The 24,454-nt window shown below is 38.5% G+C and overlaps 1 long non-coding RNA gene across 1 annotated transcript; it reads right to left on the minus strand.

The window, feature by feature from the left end:
• Window positions 1–2,495: 2,495 nt before the first annotated feature.
• LOC117972586 (uncharacterized) lies at window positions 2,496–13,018 on the minus strand. The gene is made up of 6 exons (XR_004663625.2): window positions 12,933–13,018; window positions 11,602–11,811; window positions 11,049–11,250; window positions 8,828–8,986; window positions 8,362–8,471; window positions 2,496–4,162 (listed from the first exon to the last, which is right to left on the minus strand). It is a non-coding gene; the product is annotated as an uncharacterized LOC117972586 (long non-coding RNA).
• Between the last annotated feature and the right edge of the window lie 11,436 nt (window positions 13,019–24,454).

Consider the following 24,454-nt stretch of genomic DNA (forward strand, 5'->3'; position numbering starts at 1 on the left):
TTAGTTTCTTAAAGAGGAGACACCAATTTTGCCATAACAATTTTTTGAGCTTAAGATTACTGTACTTAGACTACTTTCACGATTTTTGATTATTCGCGTTTGCATGTTTGATAATAGTGGGCAGATCGATCTAAAATGTTAATATTACGATCCTCGGCAGAGATCTGATAGAATCATGAGAATATACTCTACACATATTAAGTCAAGTGGAGAACAAAGGTAATACAGTACTATAGTATACCATGCACATTTAATGTTCTCACAAATGACTAGAATTGAATCGCAGTGTGTGTAACAAAACACATTTTAAAATGTTAAGGGCAGTATGGCAGTGCTGAGGACCTGCACATGTAAAAAGTCTATTTCCTGAATATGTCAGGGTTTTGTTTTGCATTTTTTATATTTATTTTTGTTGAAATTCCTATTTGTTGATTCACGCCCATGAACTATACCATTGCTGGTATAGTCATGTGGCTTTACCTGCTGAAACCCGCCCAAGGAGTTACCATTGCTGGTACCCTTGCAGCAGCTACCTGCAATTGCATTATAAACTGTAAACATTGTAAATAAACCCGGGTGGCTGTGTAGCGCTGTCAACCTCAATCCCGCTGTCTCTCTCTATCAATCTCTCATAGCCGATAACCTCATTCCTTTTACAGACAATAAAAAATAAACATTCTCATGAAATATATTGGGTTTTGGAGAAACAATGAACTCTGTTTGTGCTGTTGTATATTCAAGGAAATAAACTAATACATTCCAAAATGCTTTTTGTATATGTCACAGGACACACCCTTTTGGCTTCAGTAATGTCCTAGAACTTGTAGAAAGACACTTGTATGGAAATTAGAATGTGTCTCTAGTTTTATCTTACTTTCACAATGGGTGCACCCTGGGGTAAAAATATTTGATAAATAGGGATGAAGATGTCTCAACACACTTCAAAAGTGTTCCCAAACTGTGAGATATCATAAGTGGTTCCCAAACTGTGAGATATCATATGTCTGTGGAATCATTGAACCGGGTCTTCAGTCAGGGTGCCTAATGTCATGAGCCAAGCCAAGTTTGGAAACCCCTGCTATAGCAAAATCCTAAAGTGAAGCTGGGGCACATCCCTATAATGGTTGTTTTTCAATCGGGTCGATGTAGCAGCATTCAGGGTGTACATTATGACAAATCTGGGAAGAATTATTTTTTAATTTATAACCCTACTTTTAGTATCTCAATGGGGTTGCAATGTTGAAATGTTAAGGCTGTGACACAGAGCAATGAGGTAGTATGTTAGGACAGGTAACTATACGAGCAAGACACAGTGTCGGAAAATGTTGGGCGGGCTTCAGAGAATAGCAGTATGCAGTTTTTTTGTAATTTGTTTGACCTCATTGTCAGCCAAGACTGCCTGGAATGTGTATAACTCAGTCCTTCAGGGTGGCAGGATAGGGCTGCCCTTTTAAGATATACTATAGGATAAGTCCAAGGGATTGACATTTGGCAATTATCGTACTATATATATATAAGAGCATTGTAAATTGAGCAACCATTAAAAGCTTTTATCCAAGCCCGAGGCAAAGCCAGACCTGTGATAATGAGGGTGGTGTTTCTAGGTGTAACCAGTAACCATACGCATGTGAAAACAGCAACAGCTGGGCAGCACAGGAAGGACAAATATTGAAAATATAATTGGAATTGGAAAGGAATGCAATGAAAGTTCCTTCAACAAGTTATTTATACTATATCCTTAATATTCTTTTTTGCTATAGTAATTTTTTACCATCTGGGTGGATTCCATTGTACTATGCTCCATCTGTCACTTCCCTTATAAAGTTTACCAAGATAATTCTGCAGTTTTCCCATGTTTTCCTATGCTTATACTATGCATTTATCATTGTTTATGATTGGTTTTGACATGTTTTATCATATCTCTCTTTGCTTAACAATGCTTGTCTATGGTTAGCCATGTTTTCACTGTGCTATATTACACTTTCCTATACTTTTATTGTGGTGGCCTTTTATGAGGCTTATCCCGGCAAGGTAAAAGTTACCAAACTTCTGACCAGAAAGCACTCAATCAGTTAAATAGAAACTTCCAGACAAAATTGATGATTCTGCCACAGTAAAGTGTGTTTAAATAAACTGATAATATATGTTTTTTTTCTGTGTTTACTTTGATATACTATAGGAACTTGCAGTGTTTTTGGACAGTACTATACCATAGTATTTTATATGGGTTTCAGTATCTTTTACCAAAAAATAAATAAAAATGGACAGCCTAAACAATAAACTAGCTCCAAAATGTCTACAGAGAAAATTATTTAATATATTTAACAGATATATAATATTACTGATAATACTGGAACGTCAATGTACACTGTCGAGAGTTAATAATTCACTCTGGAATGAGTGGAAAAAGTGCTGTACCTCAAATATTTGAATTGAACAGACTGACAGACAAACACAGGAGAAAAATACAATTCAATTTATTTGTAACACTTTTTTTTATAAGAAGCACATATAAAAAAAAATAGAATAAATATTAAATACACAAATAAATATAATATAAATAGAATAGTGGCTGGTTCAGTGTGTATTACCAGGGAGTAATACCATCAAGAGGTTCTGGGGACAGTGGAACCTCAAGAGCGAAGCTGGAGAGGTTCCTGTCCCCAGAACCTAGAGATGGTATTACCCCTGGTTATACACACTGAACCAGCTATTATTTTTTTGTAATATATGGTTCCGAGTCTGAAAGTGAGAGTTACATTTATCGGTCGGGAGCAGGGAGATGCAGGCAACAGGATGCAATTCTATAGCAGGAAGTACTTGCCAATACATTGTCCAAGGCGTGTGGCAAATTGAGAAACACTGTGAAGCACGAACAAGAACTGGAAACTCTGAACATTTTTAAAGACTTTTTTGATTGGCGCTGGCACTTTGGTTGAGTAGATGACAAATTTGACGTACTCTCCAAAGAAGGTGCAATGGGAGCCGAAGATGTTCCCTGCTGTGACAGAGATAGGTAGCTCTTCAGCACTGCCAGATTGCTGGTTTTCCATATTGCTATTTTTTGGCTGTTTTTATCATGCATGTTTGTTCTATTCCTTTCAATTATGAGGTTGTCACTAGCGCAGGATGAATCAACACAATGCCCTGCATAGTATATCTCGCCCTCCCCGTCTTTTTTCTGGAATCCAGCAACCAATAAAAATGGCAAATCACACAAACACTCACACTTGCATTCAGCAAATCCAGAAAATTGTGAACCCTCCTACTTCTTTGCTCAGGACTGGTTCACATGGGGATTCTTGCGCATGACTGACACTCATGCATTTGACTGGGGTTCTTGTTTAAGTGTGAAATAAGGGGAAGTGAAAAGTAATTTTTTATTCGTCGTCAGTTTAAGAACAGTATCAGTACAAATGGAATTTATTTTTAAAAACTGTATCCGTTGACAGTTCTGGACAATTATATTTTTCACTACCTTCGGAATAATTTATTTTCCCCTGGACATACTGCATTGGATCTCAGCAGATGAGAAACAGCAGTGCTTGTACTGTAAATCAGATAAATAAATAAATAAATAAATAAATAAAAAGTGTCATAACATTTTAGTTTTTGTAATATATATATATATTTAAGTCTTAAATGTAAGAGCTGATTTTTGGCTGTTTTAAAAAACACAATTTGGCTACTCCTTGGCTGGCTACTTCCAAAATTTGACGGGGCATTGCAAACAAAATCTGGCAGCGTTGTAGCTGTTATTGGTGAGATTGTTAGCTGGTGTCAGTCCCTGCAGCATGGCTGAACATGTTGATGCGACATTTCTATTGCCCGTGAATCGGTGTTCAGATTCTCTTTCTTCGGTAATACTGTTTTCCTTTGAGAGAGCCATTACTTCACGTTGTTGGTTTTACTCGAGAGGGGAGTTGGCTTTTGGGTCTCCGCTCTGCATGATCCACACTTTCTGATGTATTTAAATGATAAGCCCAACGATAGTATTACTGGGTCTGAACGATAGTATTATCACTTTACATTCAGGGGTATTACAAGATTTGTTTTGGATGACGCACAGTAGTCTAGTCTATCCATATACTACAATATATTACACAGTTAATATATATATAAGAAACATTCTTGATGGGAGCTGCATCTTTAAGTTGACTTCCTGTGAAAAAAAAAAAAAAAAATTGCCATTATTTTTTTTGCATAAAGATATTATAACACTATAACCATGATTTAATATAATCTCAATTATTTTGTATATTCAGATCTCTAAAGGTGGTGATTTCAGTTTGATAGCATGTCTATAAGTTTTATATTTTGAGATTTTAAATTAATAATAGTATTTACTGTTTTATTAGAATCGTTTTTGGTCAAGAATTGACATACATGCCAGTGGTAGTAAAATATAGCATAACTTTCTTCAATAAGCAACACACTGCACTAAGTAAAAAACTGCCACAATTCTTCTAAGTGAGACACTATAAGTATGGTAAAGCATGGTGAAAACCAAGGTGAACCATAGTCTTGTACAATATGCATTTGGGAAAAGTATGGTAAACTGAGAAATACAGTGCAGATTTACCTTGGTAAACTTGCACTAAATTACTTTTTGTTCTTTGTCCTTTAAAACAGGTACTACTATACCTGTATCTATATCAGATACTACAGTCCCTTGTCATTTTAAAATGAGCACCTCCATACATAGTGGTATCATCTGAAATACCCACAATACCTCCATACCCATGGCTGTCTGCATTGTGGAGCTAAGAAGGAGTTTAAAGGTATGTGAGTTATTTCACCTTTTGGCAAAGTTCGAGGCAGACTGCCAGAGATCTTGGATTTTTGAATGGGTGTTTGCATAACATTATTGTGATGTATTGTCAGGAAAGTCTGACCGCTGCACAACGTCGGCTTGGCCGCCCATTGACAGTCACAAACTACCAGTTGCTTGCCAAGTCCATACCAACGCACGACAAATCTTGGTGGACATTGTCAGCTCCACAAACAGCCAATGTACAGCACAATGAGTTCTGCATAGAATGGGCTACAATGGGCAAGTGGCCTGACGGAAACCCCTGCTCACCCATGCAAATGTACAGCCATGTGCCGAGTTAGCAGGGGCAAAAGGGCATTTTGCCCCTCCAATATTTATTTTGTGATTATTTCAAATGAAAAATGTAAGCGCGGAGAAGGCTACAGCAATATTTTTTTAAGTTAGGTTAAAGTTTCCTTAATTTAGTTATTATTTTAGTCTTATTTTAATTAAAATGTTATCCAGAAGACATGGATAAGTGGATAACTCGTGAACCTCGTGACTCAAATGAACCAGATCAGTCTCTTCCATGCACTAGCGCTGATGTTTCTGAAATGTTAGAGGATTCTGAAATTGCTGCTGCATAGTAAATTTTGTTCTTTGTGCGAGAAGCAGTATATGTTTAAATTTTCAATGAAGAAAGGACAAGCCTTCATCTCAGTAGCTTTTGATAACGAGAAAGGCAACACAGCGATTTCAAAATCACACAAAAACTATGTGCCACAGGGAAGCAACATCTACAACGAGCAGCAGTTGTGATGCATAGTTCACCCCCAAGTCTCTGTATGCTGCTTTGGATAAAAGTGTCTGCTAAATGACTAAAATAATAAATAATAATGTACGTTTAAGTTACTTACGTTTTTTTGTCAGCATAACTGTATTGAATGCTGTGGATTATAACTGTTTTGAAGTTGACCATTTTAATTTTGGTATGTTATATTAATTTAGTATTTACGCTACGCTAGGGATAAAGAAAGTTAAAGAAGTGCTGCCCCTAATGTAGTCAGTGCCTATGTATACAGTGTAGAAACTACTGGGCCTGGCAGATGTTAGACAGACCTCTCTAAAGTTTTGGAGGACCGTTCTGATCTCAGATTAGTCACATGCCATACGTCCTGAATCACCACTATCTGGAAGAGACAAGAGGGGCAGTAGCTTCTTTCTTAGGACTCCTCAGAGGCCTGACATGAACTCTATTGAACACATCTTGGAACACCTCGATAAACAACTCCGGAAAACTCGACCACTACCTGCCAATTGCTATGAACTGCGGTCAAAATTCAAATTGCACTATGCCAAAATCTGGACCAGTGCATAATACAGAATCTCACTGATTCCATGCCTGCACTGATCAGATTCTGCTCAGTTTTGTGCTTATATGTTGTGTCTGGTATGAAACATGTTCCCTCTGTTTCAAGGTATGGTAAGGCACTGTACATGGTTCAGTGTGCGATTAAAAACTTACTTGTGGTAAAACTTTGAATGTTTTGTCAGGTCATCCCAAGCCTGGCACTCTCGCTAGCCTGACACCTATTAGTCCTGATTAGTGTGGAGTAGTGGTTAGGGCTCTGAACTCTTGACCGGAGGGTTGTGGGTTCAATCCCTGGTGGGTGACACTGCTGCTGTACCCTTGAGCAAGGTACTTTACCTAGATTGCTCCAGTAAAAACCCAACTGTATAAATGGGTAATTGTATGTAAAAATAATGTGATATCTTGTAACAATTGTAAGTCGCCCTGGATAAGGGCGTCTGCTAAGAAATAAATAATAATAATTAGGGGGCGTGCCTGGTAGTCAAGCTGCTTTTAGCCTCACAACAAAGCTTTTGATCACACTGTGCTGGTGGATTTTATTATTATTTGTTTATTTAGCAGACGCCTTTATCCAAGGCGACTTACAGAGAATAGGGTGTGTGAACTATGCATCAGCTGCAGAGTCACTTACAATTACGTCTCACCCGAAAGACGGAATTGGAATTCATTTTAATGATGCTATTTTTACTTCTGTGGTAAGTCCTGCTCCCACTTTCTTTATTCAATAATTTGATCCAGAGAGGTGGGCAGTTATCTTTTTTTTATTCTTTTCTTTTTAGTATTTAACTTGTACCGATTTTATTACAATTACCAATGTGGAGAATGGCATAGGATTCTTGTAATGAATGCTGTGATGTGTATTCCTTTATTTGTGTTTGTTTATTTTAGAAGGAGGCAGTTGCCACTATTTTTGTCACTTGATTTCTATTTTATTTATTTTTAATTGCTGCTTTTGTGTATATTTATTTAAGTGTACACGTTAGGAAATTTAAATAAGGTTGATCTTGTTTATCTTTTTTATTATTATATTGGACATGCTACAATGCACTTGATTGTAGTTACTGGTCAAGATGTCTTCATCCTGTTTAAAGCAAGGACATTTGCCTAGTACTGCTATACTCATTGAATGAATTGACACATTGTTATATACTGTAATACCCCGTGCTCTTGGAAGATAAAGCAGGAGACAGAATGCGTTGCCAGATGCAATGAATAACCAATTTATTTGTAGAATTAACATGTCCCTGTTTGGGCCAAGACCACGCCACAAAAACAATAAAACCCCCTAACTCCTTCCTTCACTCGCTGACCCCACTCGCACTTTTTAAGGTCCTCGCTCTCTCTCAGGCTCTCGCTATACTTCGTTCCCCGGCTTCAATCTCTATCAGTCTCTCACAGGCCTACTCGCACTCGCTGTTTCACACTGGAGTTCTGGCTGCTTGGTTTCGTCTGCTTTCGAACCTTCCACTCTCCCTGACTCACACTCTCCCGCGCAGGTGGTACTTATACCCCTCGTTGCTCCCGCCCACTCTACCTGGACTGACCAACCGGATCCATCCCTCGCTCCTCTCCCGTTTCTAAGTGGCGTGTTGGCACCCGCATAATACACGCAACATGTGCACAGGATAAGACAGATGAGACAAACAAACAGTCCAATAGACACACAACGGTGCCTGGGTCACTACAGTGCGATTGTATGTTCTAAATAAACCCTGTGTTTGTTTTTATAAACAAACTAAAAGTGGGAGGAGGACTTACCATGGAAGTAAAAACATTTATTTCCTCAATTTGTCTCCATTAAAATCCACCAGCACAGGGTGATTAAAACGTTGCCTCCATGCTACCTGTCCTACAGTTTAAATAGTGAGGCTATACCAGGCGCAGCTCCTAATCAGGATTGATAGGTGTCAGGCTAGCAAGAGTGCTTAGCTGGGTACACTTACTTGGGTGATAAGTTATTATTACATGCTATAATGAACTGGCATGTCATCCTATTGAATTGAATGGAGGCAATGGCTTGATGCGAACTGCAAACCGCCTGGTTCAAAGACGAACGTCTTACCAGTCAATGAAAGAGCAAAAGAGCAAGCTCTGTAGTTGAGAGGTAAGTATGGGTCTTATGCTGAAGTCAATATTATTAACTAATCAGCTGCTAGGTGGAGATTCATTACAATGCTGAACAACGCAGTATCACCCTCACACATTGTATACATTTTAATAAAATAGTGTAACATACCTGTTACTGTTTAGACAACAATGTGGCTATTCCCTTTATCTTGTTGCAGTTTTTCCTTTTCTTCATTTCCTCCATGGTAAAGTTCTGTAAATCTTTTCTGAGCTCTGCAACTGAAGAGATAACCAGGATTAGCATAAGTAATAATCTCGAAAAAGATATTAAAACACTACAAATGCAGATCAGTTGACTGGGCACACAGGGAAACAAGCCTGTCGTTGTTTTGCTCCTTTAAAAGTCTGTTTTGATGGAGTAAATACACATTGATATTCATGAAACTGGTATAGTCATCAACATTATAGAAAAGTGTGATGCATGTACAAATCATTTTTAAAAGGGGTGTTGAAAAGAAATTATTTCTTTAAAAAAAAATCTTGAAATTTAAGTTCCCCTTGATGTTTGTTCCCTACAGATAGCTTGACCAACAGTACCAGAAATTCCTCACAAAAAAGTCCTAAAATATACTCACTGGGCACAAATAATGATGACAACTGCAATAAAACTTATCAAAGACAGCACCGCAGCTATTACTACAAGTATAGATTGGGTGGCATCTATACTATCTTCTCTGACTACAGACGACAGCTGCTGAACACCACACCGCTCGCCGCTATATCCTCTGTTACATCTGTGGACAAGAACAAACAACAAGGATAAGAAATGAGCTTTAGTAATTCAATAAGATGCTTACAATTGAAATACATTAAATACTGACAGAAAACATATTATATTTTTACTAGAAATTCCCCTTGGACAAAACGTCTAAGATGTCTATGTAAGTGTTGCTCAGGATCAAAATAATACTGTTGTTTTGCAACCTGTACAATATTTAACCGTTAATCATGATCTAAAGGCTTATGCATGACCTACTGGCAATAATCTGTGAATAAATGAATTCCAGAAATGTTTACAGTCATGACAGCAAACACTTTCCATCCAAATGGAATGAAACCTATTATTATTATTATTATTATTATTATTATTATTATTATTATTATTATTATTATTATTATTATTAAAAGTTGAGTCAACCTTTGGAATTCAAATGTGACCATACCACTAGAAATAGCGCAATCCTAAAACAGTAGTGTTTTAAATGAACAGGGAAAACATGAACTGGAATTACAGAATAATTCTGAAAAAGTGTTAAGTATTATTTTCGTGATAACTGGGGCTAGGGCAATACAATTAAATAATAAAATGAAGGTAATATTAACAAGAAATTAATGGCTAGTTGAAGAGTAAGTAGGGGTTCCGAAATGTACCTGTAATTTTTCTTTTAATTGTTCATTATTTTCAAAATAGCCACTCTAGTGCACTGGGTTTGAGATCTGTCCTCTAAATCACTGCTGCAAGAGTGATTATATAAAGAAAAAAAACATAACAACAAGTGTTCTGGCATTTCTTTTCCATGCCACATCATGGATCCTCACACTATCAGTGCACTAGAGCGGCCATTTTGAAAAGAGCTTTCAAATAGACTTTAAAGTTATATGTGTAAAAAGTTGTCAGGATGTTAAGAATGAAAAGAAAAAATACAGGTACATTTAAACAGTTGTAGCAACACGTGGGGATGTGTTACACTATATTTTTCGGAAAACCAGCTACTTACTCTTTAAGCTATAGTATTTTTAACATTACCTGTTAAAAATACTGTGCCTATACAATGTGTATCACTGAAATAATATGACATGCAATAATTGACTGTGTTGTTAAGATTTGAGTGGTTTAAAAAAAAAAGTTATTACCACTACGTTTAAAGGTAATTCTTAAATATTTGCAAATACTGCAGACTTGGTGCTGGAGCAAGGTGGTCGTTCCTATGTACAGTACTAATAATTCAAAATGGATAGGAATGACATTGTAGCAGCACAAAGCTTCAGAGATGCCCTTATACCCTATTTACAAAATTGTAAGCAAACCCTCAAAACAGGCTTTAGCCTTTAGGTCCTGAAGTACCCAAGGACGCTTGTCTTGCTGTGTTCCTGGAAAGCTAACTTGTGGTTGTATGATAGTACAATTATGATTGTTGAGAACCGAAGGTCGGTGGGTGTTCTTTGATCCCATGACCAAGCCAACTGCCTTTTTACATCCAGGAGCTTGAGAGGATACTGATGAGCTCCTGGCTTCTGTAGGAAAAACGCCATCCCTGTAACTCACAGAGCAGCTGGCCAGTAGGGTCCACTGCGGCGCAGGGTGGAGAAACAGTCCCTATTGATTTTGCCTCACTAACCCGTGGCAGAACACAAACCTCTGCTCCCCCTGACTCCCCTGACACGTGATCACGCCTTTACCAGTTCAGCAACTCAAGCACCTTAAAATCTGTATCCTTACCTCAAAATATAATTATTTGACATTATTATTGGCCCTCAAGACCACAAAGACCTTCAACTTAAAAGGGGGTCAAGTGAATATTGCTTGTGCTTATAACAAAAGTTTTTTAAAACCTTGGTTAGTATCTCTTTCATAGTAATTAAAATAATATTTAAAATTACCTGGAGGGTTTAATAATGCTGGAGCTTTCACTATAGCCCATGTTAAATATCCAGACCAGCCCAATCTAGTTTAGTGACGCATAGTACAGATAGAGGTATACAGCAGAAAACATTAAAAAAGACTGTTGAATTTAAGTTTCTTCTAGCATTTCTAAATGTGTATTAGTTATGAATGAGAATATGCACATTACTTACATGCAGGTTGTTTCATTCAAATGTTCATAATGTACACACACCCCATGAATACAATATTCACTATGTGTTGTAGTACATGGGTTTGCTGTCAACATCTTTTTGTTGTCCTTTTTGTCCTTGTTCCTTTGCTTGTTTTTTCTTTTCTTCGTTTTTTTTTTCTTGTCCTGCCCTTCTGATTCCTTGGGCTTAGATACAGGTTGCACTGGAAAAACAAGAGATGTCGAGTTGAGGTAATGACAGGAATGCATTGCCATTAAATGCATTCACAACAATTTCCTTTGAAAAGCAGTATATAGTTAAACAGGTCACACATGTCTGTTGGTACTCCATCAACAGTAACTAGTATCACAAGTATGTGTATGCTTTTTTGTTGTACTGATAGCATTCTAATATTTTCAACACAAGCAATCATTCTTATTTAGTTAGTTATAGGCTGAACAACTGAGAATGCAAACATTTATTTTTTTGTAATGCTGTGAAATTTAAAAATGATTATATGCTAAGAAATACGTTCCAAACACTAGTTCGGAAAAATATGTCATAGAATATTTACCTCTTACTGTGTCGTCGTCCAGACCTAGCAATGAGTCTATAGGGACTGACAAGTCTCTTTCATTTTCAGTGTCGTCTTCTTCTTCCTCAGAGCTGTCCCCTGATGAAAAGTAATTTCTAGTACCATCTTGTTCATAGTTTGTAGTTGTAAGCAAAAGCCCCTCACTATCTTCTTTTTGTAGATCAGTGCCTATAGCTCTGTGCAGGCATACTGTGAAAAAAAAAACCAAAACATTTATATAATTTTGCCAAATAAATAAAATGTATTTATTCATAGATAACACATTTCATAATCTTCAACCTCCAATGCAATTACTGATGTGGGTTTAGTCTTATGTTTTACATAAGAGTGAGTCCCTTACAAATGGCAGCAACTGCAGCTACCAATGTTTCAGGGTTAATATGGTTTGACGTATGAGATTAAGAAATATGTTGACTAAGAATAAAAATCAATAAATAACACCTTTCTCACCTGTGAAAAGTTAGCCCATCTTATAGCTGGGAGAGATTTCAATCTTTAAAGATCTAAATGACTATTGTGTTCATAGCAGTGAAAATGTATCATTTCAGTGAAGGCACTAGCCGAAACATTTGTCTACTTGACTTTAGTTGAAATAATTGATTAAGTCAGTGAAGCTTTTTCACTCTCACTAAAAAATACTGTACATTAACAAAATAGAAATGGCTACAACTGAAGAGAGAGCAACTTGGCATGCCAGACATGTGGTTTATCATATGTTAATCACTTTAATTATTGCTCTTTAAAAACTCAAAGTTCAGTACCTTAATAGAATACACTTAGGTACGGTAAGTTTAGTTTGGTGAACACAGAGCACACTGAACCTTGATTAGAACTATTTTGGACAATGATCAGGACAGTGTAACCAGCTGTAACATTTTTGTGCTTGTACCACCAGTACTGTAAATTGTACTGTTGTGTAATTCACAGTACATACTTCTGAAACACAGAAAATAGCATTTAATCCAGTTTCTATTTTGTTTACAGAAAAACTTAATCATTGAACATGGTATGTGTTTTATTATTTTAGTCTAAATTATACCACACATTCACTAAGACCCTGAAGTAGATACTCCATTTTATATAAATAAAATGTTTCTAACGCCTTAAGAGTTAAACCCATGTTACAACAAGATGTTTAATTATAACTTTAGTTGTAACATACCTGGTGGTAAATAATACCATTAGCTTTAATCAATTACAAAAGACAACATGGCTTTGCTTTTTTATAAACTCATTCAACTGCTTATAGTGATTTCAAACAACTACATCAAAGTACCATCAAAAAATGTAATTCACAATAAAAGACTTACCTAAAAATATCAAAGATGTCCAAGTGAATCTGTTCATGTTTTATGTAGAGTTTTTTTTTTTTTCTTCTGCACTCACTGTGTGTCTTTCAGGACTACTGGTACAGTGCCTCTAGCAACAGAATAAATATATTTTGTGGACAAGAGAAGGGCGTGTCTATTCCTATGCATCCAATCAAAAAACAGTGTGTCAGCGTAGACACACCTAGAGGAAGTTTGTAGCCTGAGGGAAAGCAGGTATGTATAATGAGCATTGATATACCACACAGACATTTTCCTCAAAGTTCGAAAAATACAGGGTGTATAGGTATAAATTAAGCTGTCAAAAGTTCCCTCATATTCCCAATTAGATTCTTTAGGAAGCTATTTGCATGTGTAAAGGAGGAGTAGCATTGTCAGGGCTGGTTTTTCAAATAATCATAAAATCCAAATCGCTGGATAACAGTGATCTGGATTTTATGATCAAGATTACTATTATCTGGATCATTTTGATCCATTTTTTTTTTAAATGTCACTGCTGGATTACATTTATCCAGATTACAAAATATAGAATTACAAAATCCGGACCACTGTTATCCAGATTACAAATTTTGAAAAACCAGCCCCAAATGTATTAATGGATTCTCTATTTGCTTCACCTCTTGTGAACTCAGAAGGCTATTGTTTAAGTAATGTTAAGTACCTGACAACCTTGACTCACCCCTGACACACCTGTTCAGACAGCATCTGTAAACGTCACAACTGTTGAATATACAGGACTATATGGCACCCTATTGTACCAGTACTTGCATCAGCTTGTACTCGTACTGAACTGCTACATACCTTTTCGTATTCTACTATTGCTCTTAATTATACCTATTCACTGTATCGTGTACTTGATTTTACTCTTAGCTGTCCATATTCACTTTCTTGGTAACTGCGCTTATTTGAAATCATTCTTATCCATTTATCATACTTACTATGCACTCTTAATGGACTTTACTCGTATAAGCAAATATTTTTACTATAAGTGCTCTTAGTCAAACCCACACTTAAATGTAATTATTTACTGTATTCTTTACTTTGTTCTTATTGTAGGTCACATCGTTTGGCAGCCATATTGGATTTTTCAAAAACATAAAAATATGTTTTTACCGCTTATGGCAGAGATGTGAATCTTGTGGCACAGACTACCCTTATGCATATATTTAGATTTGTTCAAGAGAAGTCGATTGGTCACATGGTTCGGCGGTCAAAAATATTCAAACGTCTTCTTCTGTGAAAACTTTATGCCAATTGAAGCCGAAACTTTGCATACATAGCCTTGGCAAGGTTGTCTATCAAGATTGTTCAAGGCAAGTCACTACATAAAAAAACATTTATTACAGTATTTATCTAAGGTAGAATGTTGTAGACTTCACAGGTGTGCATTCTTAATGTTTATGTAAAACATACAATGTATTTTTACTATAAAGCTGTGGAAAGGTGGCATTGTATTTACTTAAACTTAAACAACAGTCAAGAACAGCTCTTCCAAACTACCAGTATAATAAAGAATGAATGGATGAATTACTGTATAGAAAAATGAAACTTATTTTTTATTTCACTGTTCAACTGCATTGTTCAAACTCTCAGATACAGGAGAGCATATATTGTCACGCAATGCTCTAAACATTTTTTTCAGTGAGATTGTGGCCTTTGTAAATGAGCATTTGGGTTTTCCAGTGAATACAATTTTAAATAAATACATGTGGCAATTTGTCAATTGAAACATGCAGAAGCTTTTTTGAACAAACGAACACATTTTTAAATACAGGTCAATTAAATACATTTGGAAAAAATAATACAAATTCACAATAATCACATTACAGTACATTCAGAAAGGAGACATCCACAAAATTTGAAATGAACAATTCTTTATTGCATTTTGACAAATGACCATGTCCATAATGAAGGAGGAGGACCAAGCAAAGAAACAACAAGGAGGCATAGATGAGAGGGCTATTTAAAGGAAAAGTTTGATTTCGTGTGTGATTAGTGGGTGGATTCCCCTTTCAAGAAACACAAGTTTCCAATCATAATTTTCCAAATTCTCCCCAGAATGATAAAAATATGCTTAATGGTAAACCTTTTAAAAGTACTATAGGGCAAACTGATGGATTGGGTGGTACTGTATGTTTTACATGTGTACCTACTGATGGGAATTGATGGAAGAGGCATACAGTAGAAACGCTGCAGATAAACTGTGGTGTTTACCGTGTAAAGCAAAACAATTATCCATGCAAGGGACACCCCCTTGTGTCAGAAAAAAAGAATGCATGTTGAAGAACCTTTTTCATATTTCTGTCAACTTCATCTACAAGGTAAGATTAATTTATGACACACATGCCACTACTTGCCTCCATACCTCCTCCAGCAAAATATCTCGGGAGGGGTTTGCAAAATTCTCCATTAGCACCACGGGATTCAACTGAGGATTAATACAATTAAACCTCTACTGACACCCTGTGAAATGGAATTGAAAGTTCAGCAATCTAACTGGGTGTATCACTCTCAAAAATGAGATAGCATTGGCTATAAGTCGATGTAGTTGATCATTCACCTTGAACTAACTTATTGAAGATTTGTGCTGGTAAGGAAGGTGTCTAGCTTGCATTTGCTCAGCATTATTGACCTCCATTCACTCATTCAGGCACAGTTTAATACTGCTTGGTCTGAAACAAACCATACAAGTTATCTCATTAAGTGGCAAAGCCTATGGAACGTGTTGCACAATTAAAGGAATTGAAGCTAACAAAATAGTTCCATAAATTTGCTCAGTGGTGCAAATCCGTTCAGTTATAAGTATCAAATGTGCTGTTGTGAAAAAAACACGTGTTTTAGCAAACATGTTTTAAAAATATACAGTGCCTATAGAAAGTCTACACCCCCTTTCAAAATGTTCACCTTTTGTTGCCTTATAGCCTGGAATTAAAATGCATTAAAATATTTTTTTTTTCATTTATCTATACATCCTACCCCACAACTTCCAAGTGAAAAAAAATATACTAGAAATTTGTAGAAAATTTATTAAAAATAAAAACTGAAATAGATTGGTTGGATAAGTGTCCACCCCCTTGTAATAGCAATCCTAAATTAGCTCAGGTGTAACCAATCGCCCTAAAATCACACACCAAGTTAAGTGGCCTCCACCTGTGTTAAATTGTAGTGATTCACATGATTTCAGGATAAATTCAGCAGTTCCTATAGGTTCCCTCTGCTGGGTAGTGCATTTCAAAGCAAAGACTCCATGAGCTCCAAGGCGCTTTCAAAAGCACTCCGGGACAAAGTTGTTGAAAGGCACAGATCAGGGGATGGGTATAAAAAAATATCAAAGGCCTTGAATATCCCTTGGAGCACAGTCAAGATGATTATTAAGAAGTGGAAGGTGTATGGCACCACCAAGACCCTGCCTAGATCAGGCCGTCCCTCCAAACTGGATGACCGAGCAAGAAGGAGACTGATCAGAGAGGCTACCAAGAGGCCAATGGCAACTCTGCAAGAGCTACAGGCTTTTATGGCCAAGACTGGTCAAAGTGTGCATGTGACAACAATATCCCAAGCACTCCACAAATCTGGCCTGTATGGTAGGGTGGCAAGAAGGAAGCCATTACTCAAGAAAGCTCACCTTGAATCCCATTTGAAGTATGCAAAAAACACTCAGGAGATTCTGTAGCCATATGGCAAAAAGTTTTGTGATCTGACGAAACTAAAATGGAACTTTTTGGCCTAAATGCAAAGCGTTATGTTTGGTGCAAACCTAACACACCGCATCACCCAAAGAACACCATCCCTACTGTGAAGCATGGTGGTGGCAGCATCATGTTATGGGGATGTTTCTCATCAGCAGGGACTGGGGCACTTGTCAGGATAGAAGGGAAAATGAATGGAGCAAAGTACAGAGAAGTCCTTGATGAAAACCTGCTGCCCTCTGCAAAAAAGATGAAAATGGGACGGAAGTTCACCTTTCAGCATGACAACGACCCAAAGCACACAGCCAAAGCTACACTTGAGTGGCTAAGGAACAAAAAGGCAAATGTCCTTGAGTGGCCCAGTCAGAGCCCCGACCTAAATCCAATCGAAAATTTGTGGCATGACTTGAAGATTGCTGTCCATCAACGTTCCCCAAGGAACTTGACAGAGCTTGAACAGTTTTGTAAAGAAGAATGGTCAAATATTGCCAAATCTAGGTGTGCAAAGTTTGTAGAGACCTATCCTAACAGACTCACAGCTGTAATTGCTGCCAAAGGTGCTTCCACCAAGTATTAACTCTGGGGGGGGGGGGGGGGGGGGGGGGCGGTTGAGACTTATCCAATTATGATCTTTCAGTTTTGTATTTTTAATATATAATTTTTTTCTCAATAAAAACTTTTCCCCCCTTAACAGTGTGGAATATGGAGTGTAGATAAGTGGAAAAAAATCCTCATTTAAATGCATGAAACTTCGAGGCACTGACACAACAAAATGTGAAAAAAGTTCTAGGGGGTGTAGACTTTATATAGGCACTGTATATCTGGTACTACTCTAGGTTAAATAAATATTGATAAGCCATGTCTACATATTGTGATGCAATTCCTGGGTCATTTCATGAGAGGGAAATTGTCCCCTCTCACTTACTGGCTTCTTTACTGTCAATAACCAGCCAGCTACTTCCTCTATTGACTGACATACTTGCAGCCTGTACCTGCTGGGGTGACTAAAGAGGTAAAGCAGTACCGTAAAACAATGCAAGCAAACTGGGAATGTTCTTTAACCTACTGTAGTACCAGATATCTGTAAAATGAAAATACATTTTTGTTATAACATATTTTCCTTAAAAACTGCACATTTGATAGCTACAAATATTTAGGTTTCATTGAAGAACCACAGTCTGAAAAGTATGTATTTCTTTTTTTATTACAGTATTTTGGCTAAAAATTTACACCAAAAAATTCAATTATTTGCGTTAGGTCTTTGAAACACAGGCTAAAACTTTATTACGTCACTGTAAAACAATGCATTAAAAAAATACCAAAGACTAAAAAAATACAATATTACTGTATTACATTATAATACAAAACTATTTTTTTTCTTTTATTCCTCAGATCAAAGACTTCAACATTTCAATTATTATTTGTTTATTTAGCAGACGCCTTTATCCAAGGCAACTTACAGAGACTAGGGTGTGTGAACTATGCATCAGCTGCAGAGTCACTTACAATTACGTCTCACCCAAAAGACAGAGCACAAGGAGGTTAAGTGACTTGCTCAGGGTCACACAATGAGTCAGTGGCTAAGGTGGGATTTGAACTGGGGACCTCCTGGTAACAAGCTCTTTTCTTTAACCACTGGACCACACAGCCTCCGATAATACAGTACGTAAAGCAATACATTATCATATAAATTACATTTTAGAACAATAATAGTTTTAAAAAATTCGAAGTAGTTTTAAGATATAGTGCACAAAACAGCAGTGTTACTCAACAGTTCATTTCACAAATAGAGCACTAATACATGACTTCTTAATATAAATTTTCAAAAGTGGCTAATAGTTGCCCTATTCAACTTTTTTTTTTTTACCTCAACTAATTTAATCTTTTAAATTAGTAGTTTAAATCTAAAAGAAAAAAAAAATGTTTTCACCAAAAAGCTTTGTCATGCAATAGACGTTTTCTAAATTACAACAACATTCAAAGTACAGAATATTTAAGAACTAATATAATGACATCATTTTTTACACACACTTCTATAAGATTACATCACACAGCCACAATCATAAAAGAGCATTAACAGGGTTATTGCACATGACTCATTAAGTTATTGGAAAGTCAAGGATTTAGGAATGTAATTGCTTCTTCTCACGCTATATGTGTATATGGAATCAAATGCAATTCTAAAACTACAAAGGTTTAATTTTAAAAAGCCTGACGGGTAGATATGTTTATACTACTGTATTAAGCGATGAGTTGCAGCTCTATGTGTTTTAGCATTAAATCTGAAGCGCATGTTAGGGGTGTTGCCAACTAACACATAAACCTATCCCCCCAAATACTATCAGCACTTTCAGTACATCACACCCCTTCCCTCCAGTTCACATAGTCCTCCAGTCGTTTAGGGCAAACTCTTTGGTGACTGGGCCGCTGCACTGGCGTCACAGAGTTGTCTGGCTCAGTGCTTAAAATGGGACTCTTAAGCCTCTATGACACACATGAGCGGCGTGGCACCGCTAGTGGGGAGTGGCAAAATGCTGCACATATCGCTCACCTTCTATTTCAATTACAGTGAACACACATTGACGAAAAATGACGTTGCGGAAAAGTGTTGCAGCAGCAGAATTTTAGAATGGCAAAATATCGCTCAGTGAGCGATATTTTGCTGCTCAAACATTTTCCCGCAGTGGCAAATCTGGGTCTATCCAATCAGGTCCCATGGTGTGGGATACGTCATGTCTTGATGAACTGGAATATCCATCAACATGGAGGAGCTACTGATAGCTGAAGTTTCTCAGCATCCCGAGCTATTTGATTATAAAAATAAGAATTTCAAGGATGTTAATATGAAAAATAACATCTGGTGCACAGTTGCACAGGCTGTAGGGATGCCAGGTAGGTTTTATTCATGTCTTACTTTATATATAGCCTAGTATATGAGCAGCACATGTACAATTAAAGCATACTGTATACCTGCAAACAATAGAAACTTCCAGACTGTCAAGGTATATGAGCTTACCATGAAAGGGGTTATGCTAAGAAATTACGGCTAAATTTGGAGAAATGTTGTACAGTGCTGGGAGGTCTTTCTTTTTTTTTTATCACCGCTTCAAAACCGTTGATGTTGATGTGTGTCCTCCAAACAAAGCAGTATTGCTGCACACCGCCCCGCTTCGCTCCCCGCTAGCGGTGACGTACCGCTCATGGCTTATTTATTTATTTGATATTTATGAATTTGGTTTAGTCCTGAGCAGGGGATAGAGAGGGAAACAGGTATATATACCTGTTGTTCCTCAGTCAAGGACAAGAGGTAGAAGGGCTAAGAGCTATCTGAATAGTTGAGTACTTTTTAATGTAATCTGTAAGAGCAGACCAGTGAAATTTTTTTTTGGAATGTTTCTTTATTGTTTTGTTTTGTTTAATTTGCCTTGAATTTGGTGAATAGTTTATTTATTTACTGATTTATTTTTACATTGAAACATTTGTTGATTATTATTATTTACAAAATACACTTTTGGAGGCCTAATAAATCTTTTTTTTATGAGCAACAAAGATCTATGATCTATGTTTGTTTGCTGCACCCTTCTGCCTCGCCTCCTTGACTGAGGAACAACAGGTATATATACCTGTTTCCCTCTCAGGACTTTGTAGCACTGGCTCCAGGTACAAACACTGCTTGAAATTGTTGAAAGCTTTTTCACACGATGCAGACCAGTTGACCTTGTTGGGACTGGACTTTCTTGTCAGGTCAGTAAGAACAGCAGGATTGGAAGAGAATTCTGGTACAAAACGACAATACCCTCCTACTAGGCCCATAAATTACCTCACCTGTTGCTTTGTCTTGGGGACAGGACTGTTAAGAATGGCATCCACTTTCCCTACCTGCGACTTAATAATGGCATCTCCTAGGATGTAGTCAAGGTGTTTGACCTCCTTTTGCACTAACGGCTTCTTTGGATTAACCGTTAGCCCAGCTTGTTGAATTTGTTGCAAGATATCGGACAGATGAAGGAGATGGTCTTCCCATGACTCACTGTAAATCACAACATTGTGTATCCTTCAGCTCCCCGAAGAACACTGTCCATCAGACGCAGGAATATGGCTGCTGCTCCATGCAGTCTGAAAGGCATAACTGTGAATTGATAAAACCCAAAGGGTGTTCTGAAAGCTGTCAATTCTTTTGAAGCTGGTAGTAAAGGAACTTGCCCGTACCCTCCGGGGCATGAGATACAGATCAAAGTGTGAGACAGCGTTCGCTTTACGGGGTTTATGCAGAATCTTTGCCTGCCGTCCTTCTTTGGAACCAGAACCACCGGACTGCACCACTCACTTTGTGAAGGCTCAACCACCCCCAAGCTCTTCATCACCTCCAGCCCTTCCTTCAATAGACGCAACAACCTGGCTGGTATTTGGGAACTGGCTTGTCTGATCGGCTCCTCTGATTTCAAAGGGATATGGTGTTGTGTCAGGTCTGTACGTCCTGGTTCTTCTCTAAACAGTCCAGGTGGAATACAAGCCCACACCTCTTCTTGTTGGGTTGTGGACAGATGTTCAATCTCCACTTTCTGGACTTGACCTCCAACTCGAAAATACTGTTCTGTGGGATCTTCTTCCTCGGTGATGGCTCTTGCAAACATTTGGTATATTCGGTTGAGGTTACTTTAAGAGGGGTTGACGTCGTAATCGGTACCTTTGTTGTGGTTAATGAGAGGAAACAAGGAGTGTGGAAACATGAGTGGAGTGTTTTGTTTACTTGTAACCTGTAGGTATTTGTCTTTGTGAGACTGCTAATACGAAGCCAGGAGCTGCAGCATGTAGCCAGCACTAAGCCCGGACTGCACTTGTACATACACCACCACGGCTGAAAGCACCGCACCTGCACTAAGAGCACACAGTCTGGAGACGTGTTTTAGTGTCTGTGTTGAGTGTCTGTGTTTTGTCTTATTATTTCGGGACTGCAACCCCTTTTGTTATATGCTGGCAATACCCATTGTTGGGTAGAGCCAGTCTTATTATTTAACGGTCTCAAACAAAGGAGGAGGCTGAATTAAAGAACTGTTTGAACCGTAACTTTGTGTCTGTCGTTGTCTGGAGCAGATGCATCACCTTTACACCTACGCACTGCAAAATACACGTTCACACCTGGTCTATAATTATCTCAAAATGACGTCCCAGAAGATTTTGGTGAAATTTTGTCAAGAAATACAAATTCATTTGTCTGACCAGGCATAGACAGAATTTGGATGAGATTTTATACACATCAGGACATATGTATATACTGTTCCAGCTGATTCCAAGCAAGTGGATATTTTTTTAAAAAAGATTAAAAGGCAAATTACTGAAAAGCAAATATGCTACTCCAACTTCTCCACACAAAGGACTGTCACGTATTCCAACCTGCGGCTACAGTACACATTATTTTGACCTTAGCCACGGAATGTGGTCACGAGGCCAATGCAGAAAATCAGGCGATACCTACTAACAATTGATGAACAGTGGTTTCTGTCAATTCTGCAATGTATTAGGTAGGTGGCGACAAAACACTTTAGCATTTACTTTTGTACATGTAAAAGCTCAGATTGTGTCTGATCAGTGAATGGGCACTGGGCCCTGTTTATGGTCATAAATGTAGTTCAAATAGTCATAATTAATCTTTCTGAAAACATGTTTTACTTTACAATTATTTTAATTTATACCACAAGCATGGTATGACGGGGTACACCCCGCCCCTGTGTTTATTTGTCGTTTGTTTTATTATGATTTAAATGTATTTTGTTTGCACTGTTGGTTTAGGTTGGCAGGGAAGGGTTAATTGCCTACCACGGTTGAATGATTGACAAGCAATTAAGCTCAGGCACAGCTGCATAAGAGAGGCAGTGACCTCTCAGTCGGGGTTGGGGCTGTTCAGAGGTGAAACTTGAAAAGTACTGAAAACATAAATTAAACCTGAATACAATGGCTACTCGTGCTGGATTTCGACCAGCACGGTACTTGTTCTGTTTGATTTACTGTCTGTTTATTTTGGCCACTGCGCTGTTTTGTTTTTGTTTAAATATTGTATTTATAACAAAAGAAAACAAGGGCATTTGCAACTCGCCCCGCAGTACCTTGGTGTGTGTAGTTACTTCCTGGTCTGTGACATCACCACTCAATCATCCTGTCCACATGTGATGTCGTTCATGGGCTCAACAGCACCTCCCAGTACCCAGGGTGGAAGAGGTACTGCGGGTGCATTTTTAGAACATTTTTTAATTTTTTTATTTTTTGAAGAGTGGAGAAGAAAATGGGGTGGGAGGAAGAAATGGAGAGGTGGCATGAACAGCAACGGCAGTGGGAAGCTGGAGGGGCTCCGCTTTGTGTATCATACAGAAGAGTGCCCATATGAAGATCCCGGCTTCATGAAGACATATGGAAGGGGAGAGGTTAGGAATGCAGTCGACTGGCTTTCCCTGGTCACCCAACAGCTACTGCCGTCTCCACTACCAGAGAGGGAGTCGCCACCTGCCCACAAAAGGAAGGGGAGGAGTGGCCATTCCCAGAGGCGAGCAGGGAAGCAGTCCGGAGTCCAGAGGAACCAGCATTTCCACTGTAAGCATTGCCGCTGCCAGCGTTGCCACTACTGGCTACAGGTCTGGAGGAGCCAGCCTGTCCACTGACAGCGTTGCCACTGACAGCGCTGCCAGGGCTGCAGTGTGCTGCACTGCTGTCAGCATTGCCACTGCCAGCATTGTCATTGCTGGCTGCATGTCCGGAGGAGCCAGCCTTCCCGCTGTCAGCATTGCTGCTGACAACATTATCGCTGCCTGTGTTGCCACACCTGGCTGCAGATCTGGTGGATGCAACATTTCCGCTGCCGGAGTGTGCCACACTGCTGTCAGCCTTTCTGCTGCCAGCGCTGCCACTGCGGGCAGCAGATCCAGAGGAGGCACCATTTCCGCTGCCGGGGTGTACCAGCCCGTTGTCAGCCTTTCCGCTGCCACTGCCGGCTGCAGGTCCAGAGGAGGCAGCATTTCCACTGCTGGAGTGTGCCGCACCACTGTCAGCCTTTCCGCTGCCAGCATTGCCACTGGAGGAGGGCATCACACCGTGGCCGCCAGGCCAACAAATAGAGCTGCTGTTGCCGCCAGTTCCCATCACCTGGGGGTCCTTTGCTGCTGACCCCCAGGGATTTGTTGTTGCCGGCACCCGTGGGCCCATTGGTGCCTCCGTTCCTGGACCAGGACATTGACCAAGACTTTCTGGCATTTAAGGCCATGTGTGCTATGCACAAGGGGGCTATTTGATGGTGTACACCCCGCCACTATGTTTATTTGTAGTTTGTTATATTATGATTTAAATGTATTTTATTTGCAAGGGTTAATTGCCTCCCCTGCCAAATCAATTACTGTGTAGAATGTGCCTGAGCGCGACTGAATGATTGACAAGCAATTGAGCTCAGGCACAGCTGCATAAAAGAGGCAGTAACCTCTCAGTCGGGGTTGGGGATGTTTAGAGGTGGAACTTGAAAAGTAAGTACTGAAAACATAAATACAATTGCTACTTGTGCTGGATTTCGACCAGCACGGTACTTGTTCTGTTTGATTAACTGTCTGTTTATTTTGGCCACCGTACTGTTTTGTTCTATGTAGTGTTTTGTTTAAATATTTTATTTATAATAAAAGAAAAACAAGCACATTTGCGACTCGCCCCATAGTACCTTGCTGTGTGTGGTTACTTCCTGGTCTGTGACATCACCACTCAACCATCCTGTCCACTCCTAGGTATATCAAGCGTGGGATACATTTTTGTTATTCCACTTAAGTGGAATAATATAAGTTG

The sequence above is a fragment of the Acipenser ruthenus genome, chromosome 1 (assembly GCF_902713425.1).
Source record: "Acipenser ruthenus chromosome 1, fAciRut3.2 maternal haplotype, whole genome shotgun sequence".
In the NCBI taxonomy this organism is placed as follows: Eukaryota; Metazoa; Chordata; class Actinopteri; order Acipenseriformes; family Acipenseridae; genus Acipenser; species Acipenser ruthenus.